Source organism: Dendropsophus ebraccatus, chromosome 3, assembly GCF_027789765.1.
Source record: "Dendropsophus ebraccatus isolate aDenEbr1 chromosome 3, aDenEbr1.pat, whole genome shotgun sequence".
Lineage (NCBI taxonomy): Eukaryota > Metazoa > Chordata > Amphibia > Anura > Hylidae > Dendropsophus > Dendropsophus ebraccatus.
The window spans coordinates 161562673-161568672 of NC_091456.1; the positions used below are offsets into that span (position 1 = coordinate 161562673).

A 6000-nucleotide genomic window follows, 5' to 3' on the forward strand; every position below is an offset into this window, starting at 1 on the left:
GTGGAGCCATAAGTTGGAGATCTTTGCCTTAGGAAGTCTGTCTGGGGACGCTAGGAGTTTTGCAACAGCCGGATGGCTACAAGTTGGGGATCGCTGCTTTAAAGTTTTGCACCAGCTCGATAGCTACATGCTAGAGACTACATGTCAAGCCATGCTGGGAGTTGTAGTCTGCAGCTGAAGAGCTACAGATTGAGAATCTCTGCTTTATGAATAATGTCGGGGAACACTGGGTGCGGCAGGTCCACGGCTGGTGCAATACAGGTCAGTAATTTAGGTAGTGTGACAGGGCATGCTGGGAGTTGTAGTGTTGCATTAGCCAGAGGGCTACAAACTAAGGGTATCTGCTTTATGTATTATGACATGGCATGCTGGGAGTTGCAGCTCTCCAGCTTTTATAAAACTTCATGTTGTGCATCTCTTTATGAAGTGACTCAGGACCTGCTGGGAGTTGTAGTTTTCCAGCAGCTGGTAAGCTACTGTTGGGGATGATTGCTTTAGGAAGCCACTGATGGAAGTAGAAGCACTTCTGCCTCAGCTGTCAGCACAGGACCATCTGAGGTCACTCTACTGCCCCTGGTGGCTGCAAAGAGAAATGCAGGGACAGGCAATCACTCCTAGACTGCACTGTTATCCCCTCTATTCCTAGAAGTAAGGAGAGCAGCCCAGTGCACAGAGTCAGTCCACAATGAGCCCCCCCCAGTGCACAGAGTCAGTCCACAATGAGCCCCCCCCAGTGCACAGAGTCAGTCCACAATGGGGCCCCCCCCCCATCAGTGCACAGAGTCAGTCCACAATGGGGCCCCCCCCCATCAGTGCACAGAGTCAGTCCACAATGGGGCCCCCCCCCATCAGTGCACAGAGTCAGTCCACAATGGGGCCCCCCCCCATCAGTGCACAGAGTCAGTCCACAACGGGGGCCCCCCCCCATCAGTGCACAGAGTCAGTCCACAATGGGGGCCCCCCCCCCATCAGTGCACAGAGTCAGTCCACAACGGGGGCCCCCCCCATCAGTGCACAGAGTCAGTCCACAATGGCCCCCCCCCCCATCAGTGAACAGAGTCAGTCCACAATGGGGCCCCCCCCCCATCAGTGCAAAGAGTCAGTCCACAATGGGGCCCCCCCCCCATCAGTGCACAGAGTCAGTCCACAATGGGGCCCCCCCCCCATCAGTGCACAGAGTCAGTCCACAATGGGGCCCCCCCCCCATCAGTGCACAGAGTCAGTCCACAATGGGGGCCCCCCCCATCAGTGCACAGAGTCAGTCCACAATGGGCCCCCCCCCCATTAGTGCACAGAGTCCACAATGGGCCCCCCCCCCATTAGTGCACAGAGTCCACAATGGGCCCCCCCCCATTAGTGCACAGAGTCCACAATGGGCCCCCCCCCATCAGTGCACAGAGTCCACAATGGGCCCCCCCCCCCCCCATCAGTGCACAGAGTCCACAATGGGCCCCCCCCCCCATCAGTGCACAGAGTCCACAATGGGCCCCCCCCCCCATCAGTGCACAGAGTCCACAATGGGCCCCCCCCCCATCAGTGCACAGAGTCCACAATGGGCACATCATCAGTGCTGTCCATCCATCCACACAGGGAGCCACATGATAGAGATATATATATATATATATATATATATATATCTCTATCTCACGCACAGAGCCAGCACTCTCCACATCATATATATATTTATTATACACACATATCCAAATATTTGGAAAGTTAAACTTTTGCACTGATTCACAACTGATGGCAACCAACCAATAATACTTTGGTCATCAGTAATAAACACCGATTAATAGGAGGTGACATGTGGGGTGAGAGCACACTCCAGCTATAGCTCTTAAATAAAAAGGGAAAGTCACTAGCCCCTGCACTAAACTCAGTGGTCACCCAAGTAACTGCAAGAGCATGCAACCCCATGAGACTGCAAGGGTTAACTGCAGGGGCTTCTCAGGAGATTGCAGAGCAGCACAGGGCGCTTCCATCCATCACCCCCACCATAAAGTTTCATACAGACTTCGAGGGATTGCACTCACCCAGGCAGAGCAGCTCCCGGCTGAGGAGAGCGGGATGAATAGTCCAGGACTCCCGTTATCCGGCTCCTGCATGCGGCTCCGGGCTCCCTCCCCCACTCTCATTGAACGTGCTCTACGAGGAGCAGCACCAGCACGAGAGGCAGCGGCAGCAGCAGCAGCAGCAGCAGCCTCCTCAGGTTGTCACCGCCCCCGTGACGTCACGGCCCCGCCTCCTCCAGGCTCGCCGTCAGACAGTCCCTGGTGGTTTGGGGACAAGGAGCGAGGGGAGCGCGCGGCGCGGGAGCGAGTACTGTAGATGTAGAATAGAATGAGGGTGACTGTGTAACTGCCCAGTGTGAGGACGAGCACGACCACCTGGATGAAACTAATTGTTTTTTTTCTTTGCTGCCCCTAGCAACCAATCACAGCTCAGCTTTTATGTGTGAATGAGCTCTGGTACAATGAAAGCTGAGCTGTGATTGGTTTCTCTTAAGATAAATTGATCTCGTGTTTATGGTACTTCCCAGATACCTGCCTGAATACCGCCAACACTGACATATACTGTGGCGTACTGCAGCATTTGCCATTCATTTCAGTGGCTTAAAGGGGTTATCCAGCGCTACAAAAACATGGCCACTTTTCCCCCTCTCTTGTCTCCAGATTGGGTGGGGTTTCAAACTCAGTTCCACTGAAGTAAATGGAGCTTAATTGCAAACCGCACCTGAACTGGAGACAACAGGGGGTTATCTGTTCTTGGCAGATGACTAAAATACACCAATCCCCCGCTTTGTTTTATCGGTCACTGCTGTATGGGGGCCTCCTGAGTCTCCACAGAAAGGTGATGTTGGTGCAGGTACGGCTGGGGCGTGAGGGATTTTCACTGTCTTACCCTTTTATTTTCTGAGCTGTCTGGCAGTGGCACATTAAAGGGAACAGGCTCCCGACCCCCCACTACAGCCCCCTATACTCACCTGATCCAATCGGGTCACGGAGATCTCAGCCGCTGCAGCCCGGCGCGCGTGCTAAGAGATGAGTCCAACGCTCATAGAGAATGACGGAGCGCTGGACTCTCCGTCATTCTCTATGAGCGTTGGACTCATCTCAGCGCGCGCGCCGGGCTGCAGCGGCTGAGATCTCCGTGACCCGACCGGATCTAGAAGCGGGATCCGGTTGGATCAGGTGAGTATAGGGGGCTGTAGCGGGGGGTCGGGAGCCTGTCACCCCGGCATGGGGGGGTGACATTTTCCCTTTAATGGTGCGTTCACACCTACAGGATCTGCAGCAGATTTTCTGCAGCAGATTTCATTTAAATAACTGAACACAGCATCAAATCTGCTGCAGATCTGCTGAACATCCTGTAGGTGTGAACGCACCCTAAGGGTGCGTTCACACGTACAGGATATGCAGCAGATTTGATGGCACAGTTTTGAATCTGCTGCAGATCTGCAGCAGATTTGATGGCCCACAGTTACTTTGGGTTGAATATGCAACTTCAAATCTGCTGCAGACCCTGTACATGTGAACGAACCCTAAGGGGGACAGTTATCAAGACTGGCGCACAAGTACGGCAGTCTTACATAAAGCCCCGCCCCCTTTTCCTGGCCGGATTTACTAAGAGGCATATTTACTAAGAGGTTACAGCAGGCCTATGCCAGGAAGAGGGCCATAATCTGCGCCTTTACCGCCGTGTACCCCTGGGGTGCATAGTTAATTGATCTCCCCTTACTTACATCCAGATCAACCAACAAATGAGCCGGATCCTGAAAGTTATCTAGATTTGTAAATTACTTATATTTAAAAATCTCAAATCTCCCAGTACTTATCAGCTGCTGTATGTCCTACAGAATGTGGTGTATTTTTTCCAGTCTGACACGATGCTCTCTGCTGCCACCTCTGTCTATGTCAGGAACTGTTTAAAGCAGAAGTGTTCTATGGGGATTTGCTGCTGCTCTGGACAGTTCTGGACAGAGGTGGCAGCAGAGAGCACTGTGTCAGACAAGAAAGAATACAAAGCTTCTTGCAGGACATGCAGCAGCTGATAAGTACTGGATGACGTGGCCTTTTTTTTTTTTTTGACTAGAAGAAATATACAAATCTGTACAACTTTCCAGTAAAACGCCAGTTGATTTGAATTTTTTTCTCTTAGGTACCTCTTCAAGCTACAGAGCCTATTCCAGCAGCTGCAGTCATACAGAGAAAGTATAGCTATGACCCCACACACCAGCGTAACCACCAGAGACCTGTCATAGCTACCTCCTTCGCTCCCCTCTTCAATACCAGTGCACTCTGAGTTACTGTTCACACTGAGACATTTTGCTTTCTCCTTCAGCCTCAGCATTGAGTCCCAATATACTGGAGCCCCTCCATGTCATTATTGAGTAAGGCTATGTTCTCACACACAGTATTTTTGCTTAGTATTTTGGTCCTTGTGTTGCAGCCAAAACCAGGAGTGGATTGAAAACACAGACTCTGGGGGAGATTTCTCAAACATGGTGTAAAGGGAAACTGGTAGCAACCAATCAGATTCCACTTTTCATTTTCCAAGGAGTCTGTGAGGAATGAAAAGTGGTATCTGATTGGTTGCTAGGGGCAACTGAGCCAGTTTCACTTTACAAACTGTTGAAATTTAGTGGATGGCTGCCATTTTATGACAAATATTGGCTGTTATTTCATAACAACGGACAATGTTTTAAAAGCCTTTCTGTGTTTTAAATCCACTCCTGGTTTTGGTTGCAACATGAGGACCAAAATACTGAGCGTATAGACGTACTTTCTATACTTCTCACAGCCTGTGATACAATACTAGGAAAAGTTTGCATCATCAGTATTGCATCATCAACTGGTATATTGCATCATCTTAGAATGACCAATAGTTATGGTATAAGGCTAGGTTCACACTGCGTTTTTGCTATCTGTGTTTTTCATCCGTTTTGAAACGGCGTGATGAAAGGTTCTCAGTTGCAACGTACGGCGCCAGCTCAAAAGTACTCTCGGCAGAAACCTTACTCGACTCTGTGGAGAAAATGGGAAACTAAAATCCTTCTATTTTGGGGGTTCATATCTCGGGGTTCACTTGGGTTACAATCTCCCCGTTAGGATCATTTTAAACTTCTGACTCTTGGCTACAAGGCCAGCTAAGAGCCGCATAACTGACTATTATCGCCCGACTGCCGCAGCACGACAAAGTCATGCCCCTAGAACGATGAGAACCGACCGGGACAAACCTGCCGGCTGTAGCCGGCCAGGTCGCACCATATGCCCGGTAAAAAAGTGACATTTAGACCCCCCGTGGAAGCCACTTAGGAGAACGGGAGTACCGGGAAGCTGTTCAAAAACGGTCATCCGGAGGACCCACGACTCGCGGTCCCCCTCCGGGGGCCCGCTTCGCCGGATGAAAAAAAACAGATGCATTTGGGTGCATCCGTTTTGATCTGCTTTTCCATTGACTTCCATTAAAAAAAAAAACGTTTTTTTTAACGGACACAAAAGTAGTGTCGATCCGTTTTTTTTTTTTATAATGGAAGTCAATGGAAAAACGGGTGCACACAAATGCATCCGTTTTTCAATAAAACGGATGAAAAAAATGGATTGCAAAAATGCAGTGTGAACCTAGCCTAAGGTATCGGGGGAAATGGAAGCCATCAATGCTTGCAGATTACTGTTGGACAGTTATCAGAGACAATCCCATGTATGAATACAAAAGACATGTAAATGCACCGAGAAGCCATTGAATAAGGACCTACCATACATTCCAGAGTTCAATAAACATAATTAATTTGTAAAAATTCTTAGATATGCCTGTAAATTGTAGTTGATTTCACATAGAACTAAGTTTCCAATGAATATATTTCAAAAGTTTCTGAACAGTAAACTTGCTTCCTTATGATTGCAGAAGTAATAAATCTGTCGGCTATTATACTGTATTCTATACAATTCACAAAACAGTAACATGAGAACTCTTCCATATCATAGAAACTAGAGCCAATTC

General features: G+C 49.3%; 1 protein-coding gene across 2 annotated transcripts in view; it reads right to left on the bottom strand.

The window, feature by feature from the left end:
* The window catches only part of LHFPL2 (LHFPL tetraspan subfamily member 2), an 88981-nt gene extending 86651 nt beyond the window's left edge, over nucleotides 1–2330 (bottom strand). For both annotated transcript variants that reach the window (XM_069963030.1, XM_069963029.1), the window contains exon 1: nucleotides 2034–2330. The gene's annotated coding sequence lies outside the window, so the exon portion shown is untranslated. The remainder of the gene's footprint in view (nucleotides 1–2033) is intronic.
* Nucleotides 2331–6000: the final 3670 nt, after the last annotated feature.